Source organism: Mercenaria mercenaria, chromosome 8 (genome assembly GCF_021730395.1).
Source record: "Mercenaria mercenaria strain notata chromosome 8, MADL_Memer_1, whole genome shotgun sequence".
Classification (NCBI taxonomy): domain Eukaryota; kingdom Metazoa; phylum Mollusca; class Bivalvia; order Venerida; family Veneridae; genus Mercenaria; species Mercenaria mercenaria.
The window spans coordinates 40,401,153-40,419,257 of record NC_069368.1 but is presented as its reverse complement, the minus strand read 5'-3'; positions in this window follow the sequence as shown (position 1 = coordinate 40,419,257).

Sequence of the window (18,105 nt, the reverse complement as noted above, 5' to 3'; positions counted from 1 at the left end):
ATTGACGTGTGAGGCAAGTCAGTTAAAAATTACACATTTCACCAGTGAGACAAGCAGTGATGTTACAATATATCAGATCTTGTTCGCTTAGCATGCTGTACATTTTGCAGTTATTATACGCCCGTCTGAAAGACGGGATGTATTATGGGAACGCCCTTGGCGGGCAAGCGGAAGGGCGGACGGGCGGCGTCCACAAACTTTGTCCGGAGCATTTCTTCTTCATGCATGGAGGAATTTTGATGTAACTTGGTATAAATGTCCACCATCATGAGACGAAGTGTCGTGCGCAAGAACCATGTCCCTAGGTCTAAGGTCAAGGTCACAGTTAGAGGTCAAAGGTCAAATTCAAGAATGGTTTTGTCCGGAGCATTTCTTCTTCATGCATGGAGGAATTTTTATGTAACTTGGCACAATTTTTCGCCGTTATGAGATGGAGTGTTATGCGCAAGAACCAGGTCCCTAGGTCTAAGGTCAAGGTCACACTCAGAAGTGAAAGGATACAAGAATGACAACTTTGTCCGAAGCATTTCTTCTTTATGCATAGAGGGATTTCGATGTTACTCGGCACAAATGTTCACCGCCGTGAGACAGAGTCCTAAGCATTTCTTCTTCGTGCATGGAGGGAGTTTGATGTAACTTGGCACAACTGTTCAACATCATGAGACAGAGTGCCATGCGCAAGAACCAGGTCCCTAGTTTAGAATTACTTTCCTTTGTTGTTAATATAAATAGACTGGCCGTAGGGAAAAATGAAGACCACTTTTCTGTAGTGCAACATGCATGTTACATCCAGTTTTAAGGTGTATTTTGACCTATCTCTACCTGGTTAGGATTTTTTTTGTGAACTTATTTCTTTTTTTTCAAGATTAACTTCCCTTTGTTATTACTATAAATAACTTATTTTGTAACTTTTTTAATAATTGACCGTAGGGAAAACCAACACGGACGTATATTGTGACATTCTGGCACTCTTGTTTATTTTTATATCATAATTTATTTTATTAACTTTTCGTGTGACTTGAATTACTAACTCGGCTTGAGACAAAATGTAAGGACAAAGAACCAAAAGAAATAAAAACTAACGATTTTTTTTTGTATTTGCCTTCATATCTGATTTACATGAATAGTGCTTCCATAATAATGACTGAACTTTACATTTTCTCTCGTGTTGTTAATATCTCGAGTTTCCCCGTGCATTAATTGATGAAACATTTCCTACTTAGATTACGAAGAAAGAGCGGGTTCGCATGAAAACAAAGTCTTTTTAAAACATTAATGCAGCTGCATTATAAACATCTCATTAACGGTTTCTATGGCAACGGTAATATAATCACGGTTTCTTTACAACGCATCGAAATGACATTCGAGAGCTTTAAAATATCAAGAAAATTACAAAGCGGCAGTCAGTGGAATAAATTTAGATTTTCTTGGATACAAATTATCCTTTTACTCCTATATAAGTCTCTTCATCCCACCAAAGTATAAATTAAGGCTAGATTGGTTTAAATGTGATTGTTGATGTATTTTTGGCGTTTTCGTAGAACAAATAGAGAGAATATTGCAGTTGGTAAAGTAAAACAAAGTCTTAGTACCAGCAGTAATACCAAGTTTTGGTGTGGTTTTGCAGTCAGCAAATGTCTTTTAGAAGATACCGCATATGACCCAGTCTTTTCTCTTCATTTTGTATTAGTTTTAGAGGTAACGAGTTGTACTCTGAAATGGTTCTAGCTAAGTCTGACAGCTCTGTGAACACTGTTTATTTAATATAGATATATGAAATATGTGTTCACTAAAATGAATAAACTGCTATAACCTTTTTTTACGCGTTGCACATTGTAAAACACTATATAATGTGATTGAAATAAAATTTAAAAAAAAAAAAACGTTTTATGAGAACATTTTATCGGATGAGAAACTTGTTTCCTCATATGTGACATTTTAACAAAAATCGTATTTCCATGAAATCTTTTTTACTAATATATAATTAGAAAACACGTTTATGAAAATGTACATACAGTCTTGCTTTGTCTGAAAATAAATCTGAGAAATAAATTTGATAATTATACACGCAACCTACTATTTTGATGCCATTTCCGCTAAAGCGCGAATCAATGTCATATAATTTATGTTTTTAAAATGATTTTATGCCGTTTTCACACTCAACTTACAACTTGATATTTTCTTTTACATCTCTCATCGTTTTGTTTTTAATGACGCAAAATCTGGTACGTGTTACCAGGTGGTAGATAAAAAATATAGTTACATAGCAAATAAAATTATCTTTAATTTAGTATAAAACAGTGTATATCTTATGATCATTAAAAAAAAACCCGTCTTTTATTTACCGCATTACTCGGAAATCGTTGTTAGAGCGGATTCGTTTGCATCCTCAGACTCATTTTAGCTGTTACATTGTTTCAGTAGACAAAATAATATCTTTCGCATAAGCACCTGCCAACCCCTGTGGAATTTTAAAGAGAGTTCATGAACATTTCTTGCAGTTTTCATGAACAAAGTTTTAGAACTGTGTCAAAAGTGTTCTTAATGTTGTTCTCATACACTTTAAGCACTTTTTTAGAAATGTTAAATGAGAAAAACTCAAGAACTCTTTGTTCTTAACATTTTCCTTCCAGAAGTTCTCGAACTGTTCTCGAACACTTCAGAGGTCTCAATACAAGTACAATTCATGAAATATTAATGAGCTAAAGTTCTTAACCTGTCACTGAAAGGTCCCCAAAGAGTCCCATTTAACATTTCTTAAACTGTTATTAAGAGATTCTTGAACAACAGATGAAGGACAGTTGTTCTAACCCAGTTCTGGTGAAGTTCTTAAAACGTTTCATAAAACATTCCTGAATGCGCCCCAAACAGTTCTTGAACAGTCCATTGCTAGCTAAAGAACACTTTGTGCTCAGTTCTTGGACTGTTCTCGAATATTTCACCATCTGCAATTCCTAATCTGTTCTAAAAAGGTTACTGCCCTGTCGAAATAAGAAGTAAACAATTACTGCATAAAATACAAAACATTAAGTTAATATATGATTTACTCTAATCTCAATATTTAAATTCATATACTAACCTTTCTTGTGACATTCTAAAAGGATTCTATATTTTTTAAAATACATGATAATGACAACACCATAATTACTTATTTAATATTCAGTGTCCTCATGTTCCTTTTAAACCGTTCCTTGCCGTAGTATGATAAATGTTTCCTTCTTATTTGCTACACAAACTTTTCAAAAATTGCTGAATATGCAAAACATTTCCCAGCATGCAACAAAATGGCGGAAAGTCGAGATAACTGTTTTGTACTGTATTGTTCAAAGTAACATAACACAAAATGAGCAAGGCTTTTTATTTGAAGTTTCAAAATCAATTGCTATTTTATATTTTAGATTAACTGTCAATGTAATTAAGGTATTGGACCCCAAATAGTAATGTTTTAAAATGCTTGGTAATTTCTTAAAGTTGTGTGTTTCGCACTGTGTTGCAATTTTTAAACAACTTTTACCGTGCCGTTTTCTATAAATTTTGTATAATTTATGGTATTTCCTCAATCTCAAGTAGAGACAAATTTCAAAGTGATGGCCACAGTCAATCAAGAGAATTTATTATATTATTAATTTTGATAAAAGAATCATCAAGCCATTGCTAAACAATTATACAACACACAAAAAAAGTCAATATCTTTTTTCTAGGGTACCTAAGTAAACGGATTAAATGAGACAGAATTCTAACTCCAACATTGAAAAATTAAGGTCGAGTCCTGTGGGACTGTTTTAAATTTTGCTCACTTCATTTAAAAATAACCTTGGGGCAGAAGCAAAACCTACCTACATTTCTTCCACAATATGTAATCTAAAGAGTAAAGGCAAAATAGAGAACTTTTACCGCATGTAACTCAGTATTTTTAAAGATGTCTAACTCTACCCCTTCTGTTTCAGAGGTAAATTCACTTTGAACAGCAAGAAATCACTTATCAAATGAAAAATTTCCACTTTTGTACAATAAATCAATAATAAGTCTTGAAAAAAGTAAAAACTTACTAGAAAAAAGGAAAATAAGGAAAAAAAATGGTCCCAGTGGGGCTTGAACCTACGCCCCCCCCCCCCCCCCCCCCCCCCCCCCCCCCCTCCCCCTGAAAAAAAATCCATCAAAGTAGGTTTATGGTAGGAATTGAATACTCTTCAAAAGGAGGTACTCTATTACGGGTCTAATACCTTAACTTATAAATGGTTGACAGTTGCCAAAACATGTACCATATCTTTAACTCGGTGTATTTTCTCATTTGACACAAATAATAGTCGCTTGCATTCATTTAAAGAAGACAGGGTCTGTTTACAAAATGTCAGATTTTAGTTATATTGCTCTTAGTATCATTTTAAGAAAAGAAGCGTTCTAAATCTTTACTCAAATTGTTCTTGAAAATATATATTACAAAAGGCGAATGAATAGAAGGATATTGTTCTAAAACTGTTCTTAATTGCTTTTTGTTTTTCATCATACCATTTTGAGAACAGTACAGTTCTGTAACTACTCTTGAACTGGTTGTGACAATATGTCAGAAAACTGTTATCATAAATAAAAAATGTAATGAACACTGTATTTCTTAAAATATGGTGAAATTGTCCATGATTGATTACTTTAAGGGTACTACAAGAACATTCTGAGACCACTCTGAAGTTTCATATTTATTCTGAAATTGTTCTAGAAATTGCTTCAAGAACATGCTAAGAACATAGTAGTTCTTATAATATACACAAGCTGTTCTTGAAATCACTACATGAATGACAGTTTAACACTTTAAGTACACATAATATACAAGAATAGTCCTTAAAAATTCAAGAACAGTTTAAAGAACAATTTATGAATTCGATAAGTTCTTAAACGTTTCTTGAACTCCTTTTAAACAGTGTTCTTGCACAGTTCGTGTTCACATGTTCATCAACAGGCATGAACGATTCAAGAACTATTCTTGATGTTCTAGAACAGTTCATGTCCTTTAGAACCCATTTTCGCAGGGCAAATATTATATTAAGTTTGAAAAAACAACATATTCTGACACGCTCTTTCATGTAACTGCATCATTAGAAAGGTTGTAGTTAGAAAGGTTGTAGTATTTCCGAGTATTTATTAACGTTTCAAGTCTGAGACGTATACTTCAAGTCTGAAACGTCCAAATGCCAAATTTTTTGTTCTATCACAGGTTGTAATGAACGTTTGATTAAATATACATCTGACAGCTACATCTGTGCAAAATTTCTCCAGTATAGATATATATATATATATAAACAAAAAAAGGCAAATCAAATATTTGCCTTTCAGAAATCTTTGTGTAAATATCCGACTATAAATGTTGATGTAAGATGAGATACGATAACGTTTTGTTTTAACTGGCAAGATCTGATTGCTGTAGGACACTGCCTTTTCTTACTACGAGTAAAAACTACACAGTAATACAAACATATGTCGAAAAACTATTTCACTTATACCAGTTGAGTTGTATGGTTGTATGGTCAATATTTTAAATGTAAACTTAACATTTTTCTAATTAGTCATTCTAAGTTTCAAATATTCGTTTCAGATGATGCATTTTTCCGTTTGTATGCGAATAACTGTAATCAATGATATCTGGAGATCCTGGTAAAATATATTCATTAAAGGGGGTGACCAATTAGAAAGTTGGCATAGAGTATATGTTTATTATTCATCTTAGGAGTGATTTTGCATGTTTTTCTCATGCTTTATGCCTCTTTCAACACTATGTATTTAGAATGTGTATACTTGTTTTATAATCACACGATCCTGTATCATTTGAATGCCTTACATATATATTTCTTTATGTGTATGCATTAAGTTCCTTTGTCTTAATCATACTTTGATTAGTATACTTTTTCAACTGTCTGTATGTGTTTCACAGTCATTATATTAGGGTGTTTTACAATATACTTGCCTGGCATACCAATAATTGTTTTAGTAAAATACTAGTGTCCATCAAATATTAGACAAACTTATGATTAGCTTACTACATGTTTCTGTTTCAAATGCTATTAAACCTTATTTGATACAAAGTATCTGCTTTTACTGTGTTTGAATATGTATGTCTCAAAAAGGAAGTGTTTTTCACAGTTGCTATATCATCTGCTAAATGTGATAAAATTTAGATTGACTAAAACTATAAGAACTTGTAATTGTGCTCTTAACATAAAGAGATATCTCATTTAAAAATTAAGAAATAAGTCAGTTATATGAACGTGTTTCAGACCAACGCTCTCTATGTGTTGTATTATGAATTCAGTGCTTTTGTGCCCACTTGCACACAGCACCGAACTATATTACAATGCTGTACATTTCAATCGAATGTACGACCCAAATATCATACTACAAGTATAAGCTAGTTTATTTTCAAATAACAAATATTGATAAATCACAGAAATTGGTAGCAGGCGTTTTAATTCATCTTAAATAATAGTTTAGAATCTGAACATTGCAGGCGTCTAGGGGATGCTTCAATCATGTACGCCGGAGAGAATATCGATGATTTTTCCATTTATATCTGCTGAATTATTGTGTGTTTCGTAGAATATTACATTTGTCAGAGTCCATGACATATTACCACGAGTATAGATTTATCTCCTGTTTTAAATTGAAGGGTAATTGCGATGGGGAAACAATTTTATTTGAGCAATTATTGTTCCCACTAATATTTGATCCGCATCTTTGCCTGAAATCTACAATATAGTTTTTGGCAATGGTATAACAATTATAGTTATTTGATATATAAAGATATTACAGAAATAATGTTATAGGCTTTCCAGCAATTTTGATTCTATTTCATTTTCTTGACGGAGTGTCACTTGTTGAAATAAATCTCATATTTCGTATCGCAACTTAAGCACATACAAAAGATATTAACTTCGCAACGCAACATGTACCTCGACCTGTAGTTACAGAATGTACGAAAGCAATAAATTCCTGACATGTGTTATCCTAAAAACCAGTTCTTTAAATATTAACAATAATGTCAGCGGATACATTTTGCATTCTAATTACTTGATGTTCAAACTTTGGTGGCGTCATTGAAGTTCAGTAATACGTCGGAGTGTTCATTTTCGCATAAACGGGTGTCAATAGAGAAATAATGTATTTTTCTATAAATTATTTCTTGATAAAATCACACTGGATAACCGGCTATCCTGACGCCCTGGACAAAATAAATAATTTATTTCTATTGATATGAAGCCAATACTTGCGATTCAATTTGGCAGTTTTGTTAAGGAATGGACATGGCTTAAATTTCTAATTTCTGGTCTGAAAATGACCGTTATATTTGTAGAAATTCCTTAACAATTTCTTAAGTCTGAAAAATCTGATAAAATTTCCAAAGTTTTATGTAAATGTCTTTGTTAATGAGCAATATGTGAAAACTACAATGGTTTGGTTCAATAGATGTATCTTTTCTGAGCCACTGTGTGAAACTTCCGGGTTCTACGTTCTTTCTGAGTAAAACAAATGTTAATAAGCCGTTAAACATGAATGGGTGAAAAATATGAATGTCGAATACTGTTGCTGAACTCGGCTGATTATGTCTACATGCATAACGTATTATTGGTAGTGATTCGACCAAAACCTAATCAGTTATAAAAGTGATTCTATTTCATTTCAAGCGGCTTTTGTCAAATATGACTGTATTCCTTCGCACCCTTATTAAATTTTTACCAAGCCCTCGCATTTTTGTCAATTATTCACCATACGAAAGATACTATAGAAAGTTGTTTAGTTTGTTGGGTTTACAGTCACACTGACATTATTTAGTTCGTATGTTGAATTTTCCAGCTTTTAGAAAGTTTTTTTCCGCGGTTTTAGCAAGTGTAAATAATTGCTTCTGGTAGTCATTTGAATATAAATTATATTTAATTTATATTGGCATACATTTAATATTACAATTTAATTCATCCATATGCTAAGATGAGAGGATCATTTCTACCTTAAATATTGATGTTTTCTCTGAAACTTTTCATTTGATTGAAAGTGCAGCCAATGATTATAATATCGTCGTATGTTTTATATCCGAATATGTAGTAATAACAATTATACAGTTCCTTATATATTTTTTTTTCACAGTTATCATTTGTGTGTGTTTTTTTTTTACCAGAGACCGATCCTCGTTCACCCCTGTAGATGTTGGACTACTTTCATGTTGTAACAGGTCGTCGTTTGAAAGCGATAGAATACTTGTAACACTGCATGTTCTGAAATAAAAAAAAATCAAAATGTTTTAGTTCTATATCCAAATTTTCTAACTTAAAGTTCGATTCTTTCTCCTTTTACCTTGTCGTCATGTTTTAATTAGATGATGACAATCTCTTTGAACCCATCAAACACTCCTGACTGTCTGTATACAATACCCTGAAACAACTGGCAATCTGCCTAAAGTACTTGATCTTCTAAACGAAGATCTGAGAATGACCCATTCACATTCGTCTTCTGTATATTTTGGATTTCCGATATTGCTATTTTCATTTTGGCAAATCTGTTTTTATATGAACCAATCAGGACGATTAGTTTCTTAACACGACTTGTCTGCTACTAATACAATATTTATAAGTATCGAATGTCAAGGAAAGGAATTAGAAGAAATGTGCATTTACAAGTCATGCCCGAAAATTGCTTTCCTTACAGGGGAATGCACGATTGGGCTCCGCATTCTAGAAATTTACAAGTACCAATCACAAATTACATATGATTGCTCTAAAACAGAAGAGCGACAATAGTTATATTGTAATTTATCAGAAATCAAGATGCACGGCAAAATAGGATTGTAACTACTACTTTCGCCTAAAAATGTTGTATGATAGAGCCATGATTGGCTACCGTAAGGGTACCGTAGCGTTAATTGGAGCTGTTCTTTAGTCAGATTGAAACAACTGGCTACATAACAGTATTTAAATAATTATTATTATACAACATGAATAGATTTTGAAACTAGAATACACTCATTACGTGAACCAAGTGATTAAGCTCTTACTATTAATGTTTGGCAATACTTGTAAACCTGCTACTTAATACTTAATACTTTTATTAAAGAATAAATAATACAGAAGTCCCACAGGAAAGGCCACATTAAAACAAGTTAAATTGTCATGTAATACAAAGTCATGCTCCGGACAAGAAATATTGCTTTTTCAACCTATGGAATGATGTGTGGTCCATGCATATAGAAATTACAAGTCCAGACACAAAATACTTTTACAAATATATTGCTCTAAGTAACATATTTTGAGCCGAAAATAGGTTCATGGATTGTAAGTTACAGCACAATCAAGGATTTGCGGACGGACAAAACGACGGACTGAACCCAGCAAACCTTTAGCCCAAAAACCAGTAGATGATTGATAATGGAGCCAACCAGAATTACTCGACATGGCATTAAGGGATCATATATAAGTATCTGTATACTGAATGCATGTGTACAATTAGCTATAAACAAATAAAAGACGATATAAATTGGAAAAAAAAATAAATAGGTTAAAAAGATACAAAACATACCTAAGGGACATAGTAGCGCATCAAATGACAACATGACTGTTTTTAAAAACTTGCATACGCCTGTATTCTCGAGTTCTACGACTGCCCATTGCAAATAACGCAGGTCGTTTCCGACAGTCATATTTGTTCACCTATACATGTTTAACGGCTAATTTTTTTCAGATATAACATAGAAACAGGAAATTTCATACATATGATCTGAAAAGACACATCTGTTAAACCGAATCATTGAAGTTTCTACAGATTGTTCATAATCTGCGTAAAACATTGGAACTTTGTTAGATTTTTCAGACTGAAGAAATTGTTAGGGAATCGAACATTTTCAGACCAGAAATTGTAATTGTAAGCCATGTCCATTCCTAACAAAACTGCCATGTTGAATTGTAAGGATTAGCTTCGTTCCAATAGAAATAAATGAAACTCTAGCGGGGTTATTTTCTAGCGTTTTTATTTTTTGTCCAGCGGGCGTCAGGATAGCCGGTTATCCCACTGGCGCCAGATCAGAAAGAAAATGCCTCTGTACATGTTATACCCTACCCCTAGGTATTCTATAAGAACCATGGTCATGAACGGGAATATATACTAACCCGTTTCAATCGTAAATTTCTCAACTTAAACGCGCAGTTTGGTGGATGGGTATACCTAGAATATTGAACAAGCGATAATTTATCCTCCATCGTGCACCAGTCACCTTGTCTCAATATTCCATATTGCTGAGATTATCAACATATTTTATGCTTTCGTCAACGTTACAGAAAAATCTAGCTTGACCTTCCCTAATGAACATCCGGTCTAGAGGTCACGGAAGTGTGCACATGTTTGGCGAAATGTAAACAAACAAAAACAGAATTTAAAAAAAAAATACAATTTTACACTAAAACTGGAAATAATGAATGGAATTCATCTTGTATATGATCTTTAATTTGAAGTCGTCTGCATCTGCTCTGTTTATTTTATTCATTTTGCACATTTTGCTGCATTTTCACATTTTAGCGAACACGTGTAGTAAAATGACGATTGACATACATTTTCACAACAGCCAGTCAGAATGATTTTGTAATCTAAAAGTGAACTTCACCAGGGAAGGTCAAGCAATTTTTTTGTGTGTGTAACGTTGAAATAACAATAAACTACGCGTTGTTTTTCTAAGATAAAATGTATTGAAGAAATGTGACCGGTACACAATGGAAGATAAATTACAACTTGTTTGATATCCATAGTACACATTTACCGAACTGCGTGTTTTAAGTATGAAATGCGCGATTGAAACGGGTTAGTAACATTTTCCCTTCATGGCCATGGTTCTTATAGAATACCTAGGGGTAGGGTATAACATGTACAGAGTTTTTTGGAAAAGTAAAAGAGCTTTACGTAATCTTCCATCTTTCAGCTTTGAGGGTAGTATGCTAGAGGTTGTTGATCATTTTTCATATGTTGGTGTTAAATTTTCAAACAATGGTAAATTTGTAAAAACAAAGAATCATTTACTGGAACAAGTAAGAAAAGCTATGTTTTCTGTTATAGTTAAAGCTAGAAAATTAGATTTACCTGTTAGTATGCAAATACATTTGTTTGACAGTATGATAGCACCTATATTGTTATATGGAAGTGAAGTATGGGGGATAGAGAATGTTGATGTTATAGACAAATTTCAGCTAAAATTTTATAAACTTATTTTGAACTTGAAACAGAGTACTCCAAATTGTATGCTTTATGGGGATCTGGGGTATTACCATTATCTGTTCATATTAAGAGTAGAATATTGTGTTTTTGGAATAAGATTTTGAATAGCAAACATGAAAAAATATGTCGTATATTATATGATACCTCATACACCCTATATAGTAATGATATAGTTAAGCTTCATTGGATTAGCAATGTTCGTAAGTTATTAGATTCATTGGGTTTATCAAACTATTGGATTAGCAATGTTGCCACCTCACCTTCCTTGTTTAAAAATATTGTTAAAATAGACTTAAAGATCAATTCATTCAAAACTGGTATAGTGATGTAACAGAATCTAGCAAATGTCTAAATTATAGAATTTACAAGAATGAATTTAGGTTTGAAAATAATTTGGATATATTACCTACACATTTGGCAAAAATACTATTTCGTTTTAGATGTATGAATCACAAATTACCAGTTGAAACAGGTAGATTTTATAATATACCAAGAGAACTAAGGGTATGTAACTTGTGTACTTCAAACTCATTTGGTGACGAATTTCATTGTTTATTTAACTGTCAATTCTTTAGTGATGATAGAAGAAAGTATATTGCTAGAGAACATGCTTTACGTCCTAATTCTATTACATTTTCTATGTTAATGAATAGCACAGATAAAAGTACATTGTTAAAACTCGCAATATTCTGCAAAAAAATATGATGTCATTTAATTAGTTGGATTACACTGTATGTATGGTATGTAGTCTTATTACATTCTTGACAATGACAAATATCATTTGATTAATTTTTATTCTGTGGATTTTATGGATATGTCAACATATCATATCTCATGTTTTCTTTTTTGTCTGTACTGTATTATTGTTTTATGTGACTGATGCCTCTATGAGGCCCAGCTTATTCAATAAACTTGAAACTTGAGGCATTTTCTTTCTAATTTGGCGCCAGTGGGTTATCCAGTGTGAAAATTTCAAAAGAATACTAGTATGGATAAAAAATAATATGCACGAAGTATTTTAGCATGGTCGACTGCTTATGCTAAGTTCTGTCCCGTTCTGCAGTTTGACACAATTAGAACTCATATCAGTAATACTAAAACATTTCATATTGACGATCCCATTCCTTAACCAAAGCGCATACCTATGCCGTCGATCCAGGTTTATGGACCAGGCATTGAAATTTATTTCGTAATGATAAATGCTTTTTTTCAAAGTCTGCAAAGAACTGAGTCGTGTTAACCTTTTTCCTAGAGGACTCTGCTATGGGCGACTGCATTCTTTAACCCTTAGCCTGCTACATATCTAAAATGGACTGGTTCATCATTCAATTTGAGCCGTACAACTTATTAATCAAAGGGGTGTTCACTAAAAATTTACTGACTGAATAGCGAACAGTGCAGACCATGATCAGCCTGCATGGGTGTGCAGGCTGATCTCGGTCTGCACTGGTCGCAAAGGCAGAATCACTTCCTGCCACCGGGCTAAAGGTTAAACATGTTGTCTTTCTGTTGGACTTTTATTCTTGTTTATTTGTATTTCATGGAAAATAAGATACCGACACAGACAAATATGCTCTCACATAACACACATGGAGATAATGACATTTGGTTGTAAGTAGTTTTTGAAATAGCTCCGTATAATTAAAACTTCTCAATTATTTATTCATTTGATGTGCATCTACTTCAGGGAACAAAACAAATGCGTTTTAGCGTTGTTAATAATGGTCATAATTGCTATTATCTATTTTATCATCTTTACATCTATTAATTCTTGACGTGATTTACAGACGAGTGCTCTTCGCTTTATTATATACATGCACTGCACACAACAATTGATCTCTCAAATAAACAAATCATATCTCTTTGCTGAGACCTTGGGGAGACCACATTCTTTGAACGTAGCTATTCCTTTGGCATTTACTACATAAATTCATAATAAGCAGCATATGGAGTTTCAGTATATTTTAGTCTTCGTTTCAATTTTCTGTAAGTCATAGCAGAATCATTTCTGTACCTATATTTTGTTCTAAACAATATCTGAACAAGTATAATAAGCGAACCTCAAAAGAATGTGATTCACTGCCAGAAACATTATCAGATTAATGTTAAAACAGTAAATAAGCACTACCATAACAATAAAGACATGTTTTCCTAAACAAATGACATGTTTAATCTGTCTGTTACTTATTGATAATTATTGACTAAATAAACAATATTATCTGGCAAAACATGATACATGATTTATATTCAAAACTATTTTGAACAATGTTGAACGCAGTTCAGCAACTGAGGGAAGCCTCTCTCTCTCTCTCTCTCTCTCTCTCTCTCATCCTACAGCATTGAACATCCTCTACAATGTCAAAATATTTTAGATTCCGCCATTGTGTGATAAATTGATTTTCTTTCACTCGTACTATACAATCGAATGTAAATGAACACACATATTTGGAGAACTAACTTGATTACTACCAACGTGTCAGATATTCAATAAAAAATGGAATAAAGGTTTTCTATGGTGACATGGGAGACAATCAGAAACAAATTACGGGCATATTGGAGCGGTGTTTAAAGCATTTTCTATGCGATGGGGGTGTAATCTTTAAAAAGTACCAAGAAATTTGTTTACAAGTTATTTCGCTCAGTTTGAATGTCTTTCAGAAATCAGAAACCATTTTAGAATTTAGAATGGAGTTCCTTTCAAAAATATTTTTTCATTCAATGGCATTATCTATTGCGAAACTCACTCGTATCAGATATTTTAACAGAAAAATATGGATATTCTAATCTTGGAATACGTTGTAAATATAAATGGACTCTTAACTTAACTAAATTAGAAACAGCCGCAAAGTGAGTTCCAAGAAATAAATATCTTTGAATTTCTAAATTTAAGACAGCGAAACTATTCACTGCTCACAATTACTTCTTGTAACGAGTAAAATATATAGAAAAGAAGTCACTCAACGCTTCGTATAAATACTTTGTTATGAAGAACTGGAATCTGAACATTATATATATCCTCAAGAATTCGACACACCAGTCGCCCTTGTCCGTCTAAGAAAAGTGAAACATTTACTGTTGAAGGTTAGGTACCGAAAATATGCATTTCAATTTCAGAAGAATGTTTTGTATCATCTCGATTTAAATTAATTGCAACCAGTGAAGAGATTAGTAATACATAACCTCATAATCAATTCATTCACTGTGTATCTACTTATAGTCCCTTGAATTTAAAAAATAAATAAATAAAATAAGATGAAATAAATGAGTTTTTTCAATGCATTTTATCAGCTAATCTGTCTTCAGACCGTATGTTTTTCGTACTTAATTATTGTAGTTAATTCCTGAGGCTATTTAAATTTTAATTCTGCCCCAAAATGATAAAAGCAAAAATGTAGACAAAATAAAATTTTTCAAAAGAAAACTACATAAACATTATCTACTCGGTAGCCAGTCTAGGTCTAAAGATACGGTGGTTCCTTCAAACAAATTTTGAAGTTTCCCTTTTAATGTTATTTTTTAACAACAAAAAGGGTAAATGTCTATTGCGTGGAATGTGGAGGCGATTTGTATTTAACTTTATTTAAGATGTTCTCGCTATATGTTACATTTCTATTAGACATAATAATATGACCCTATTCCGAGTATATTGTAAATGCGTAAACTGTAACCAACAGATCAACAAGCTTGTTTATCTTCGTTCAACTTCATTTTTTTCATGTTAAATACACAACTGATTATTTTATCTACTGCGTTGCTACGAAATGCAATATATTTCACTCTAATGCTATGAGATGGAATCTGATATTTGACATATTTCACTCTACCGCTGTATTGATCTACGTAATAACCATCTAGATAAACATCGCTTAAAATTTGAATATAAGTTTACACTAACATATACGCCGCGGAAGATTAACTTCTTGTTCCATTTCCGTCGGTGTAAATCTTGAGCAGCATAATTTCCTTGCATTACAACAATATTATTCTGAAGACTGTGACGGGACGGGACAAGTTAGATTACCAGCAATAATCGAAGCAAATCCTTTTCCCGATACAATCCAGTTCCAAACAATACGCAAGGTCTTGGTAATATTGTAATATCCGATATACAAGAACAATACGGCTACATAAAACAGGGTACCGTGATCTGCTTTGTTTTAGTCGGCTCAAGTAAATTTTATCAGGCCTGGGTCCCACGAGGAATGTGCGCCCTGTGTGATCCTGTCTGGCTAAATCCGCGAGAGACGAAATCATCAATGCAGATCAAAGAACCTCTTTAAAGACCTTTTTATCATATACATATACCTATTCTTATTGTTACATCAGCCAACATGGACTACAATTTTAGAGAGAAAAAAAACAATTAGACAAATGTGGCTAAAATTCTTTAACATACTCTTTACTGTTTAAAGGAATACCCGGTCCATGAATGAAATTCTTTCTATTGAAATACTGCATCAGTGTTATGTATAAACTATCATTTATTTACTGAATTTGTCGAGTTTGATGCCTTTAAAATTGATATTGTAATCGCTTTCATAATACTATGATCACATTTGTATAAGTTAGAATTTCTCTGAATTTGAGATTCAGCTTTAAAGCTATCCATTAAAGTGCTGTCCGTTCAAGAATTAATCTATTATGACAGATAAATATGTGGCATCATTCTTTTAACTACAATATGAAATAAATCAACATTGATCAAATCTTTGAAAGATTAGTTTATTTGTTTTGAAGTATACAGAGAGTTTCTCACTTTAGCGACTGACGATATCATGTTCTAAAAGATTGTTATTTTCAGCTTGCACGTTTCTAAGGATTACACATTATTCTGGAAAATAAATTGAGTTTTATTTCCATACTTTTTAAACATTTTTTGTTATATAGCACTTGGCCATTTAAGGGTAATAAAAATCAATCAAAAATTCTTTTGGGGGCATAGAACGCAATCAAGGAACATAAAGCAGACTCGGTTTGATTGAGTACGTTCATGAGAGGTAATTAGATGTGCAACAAACCTCACACCCCCTAGCACCAGCTTAAGCGGAATTCTATTACAGTAAACATGAATTTTCTCCACGATCCCAAAGGACCAGAAAATATAAGCCACAATTTGTGTGTTGCAAGTATTCGTTTTGAACTTCTTGTGAACTGAACAATATGACAATACGTGGCGGTAGACATATGAAGAAACGGTGTCTTAGAACCAAAAATTTGTTTTTTCTTTGGTTCAACGTCGCACCGACACAATCATAGGTCATATGGCGACTTTCCAGCTTTGGTGGTGGAGGAAGACTCCAGGTTTCCCTGCGTGCATTATTTCATCATGGACGGGAACCTGGGTAAAACCACCGACCTTCCGTTAGCCAGCTGGATGGCTTCCTCACATGAAGAATTTAACGCCACGAGTGAGGCTCGAACAAACATCGTTGAGGGGCAAGTGATTTGAAGTCAGTGACCTTAACCACTCGGCCACGGAGGCCCCCTTGCGTTTTCGACATTCAGAAGATTTATCCCTAGGGTAGTACTGGCCACTTTTCTCCTGTGTTTTAAGACATGATTCCAGAACGTTCAATTCAAGTCATGGTATCCTTTTACGACAGGGAGTAACTATATTCATATTATTAATACTAATTTCACGCATGTTTCTGTGGTAAAATCCTTAGAAGGTAATCATTATAATGATTCTGGCTGTATGAATCAATCTCTGTGTCTAAAATGTCTTTAAAAGCACGAAGTGTCTTGTACAGTTTCTCGGAGATTAACCTCCAACACTCCCGGCTGCACCTCAGTTATCCTCCAATTACCAAGGCCAGAAGTGTGTACCTTTCAACCCGATTTGTTCATTTTTATGACTGAAATGGCTTAAAAATGCGTAATATATTCCTGTAGAATTTTCAAGTTTTCGGGAAGGACAACTGAATGTTTGAAATAAGCAATTTGTCTTGTATAATTCTCAATTTTTCGAGGAGGTCCCCTGAACCTCCACTCTTACCTGTACTTAAAACTATCAAAATTTACGCACATTTTTAGCTCGACTATACGAAGTATACATTCCGCGTCCTCACCTTGGATAAAGTTTCTTTTACACTTTCTCTCTCTGTAATTTCTATATGGATTTGCTTTAAATTTAAAATAGTTATTCCTTATCATCACCCACATCATATGGCACAATGGCCATAACTCTCACACCAATATTTCATGAATTATTCCCCCTTTTTACTTAAAATTTCAGGTTAAAGTTTTGATGCACTTTCTCTCTATCTCAGTTATTCCTAAATGGATTTGATTCAAACTGAAAGTAGTTGTTCCACATCATCTCCTACATCATATGACACAAGGCCCATAACTCTGGTACCAATATTTAATGAATTATCCCCCTTTACTTAGAATTTCAAGCAATTTCACTCCTGTGACCGTTCCAGTTTCCTCAGATGTGCCCAGTTTCACTATCCAGCATCGAAATTGTCGAGCGCGCAGTCTCCTGTCTCTTGTTTTCTATAAAATGGCTTAAAATGCACAATTTAGTTTTGCAGGATTTCAAACTTTTCTAGAGAGAAACCCATACCTTACTTTTCTTTTCCAAGCTAATACGACGTATATCTACTTTTAAACCTGACTTGCGCAGTGGCATTGAAACGCAGCATTCTGTCTAGCAGGATTTGAAAAATCCTCGTGGAGGACCTAGAGCCTCCAACCTAACATATTCTATAGTTTTCATGCTTCTTAATCTGGACTTTAGACATTCCCTTTTATCTCCATTGTCTCTCCATTGTCATTTTCTGCCTCGTTGTGTTTTCATGACCAGTTATGGCACTGAGGACTGTTTTGTATCTTTTGAATTGTGACACAGGCCTATTGCCATGGAAA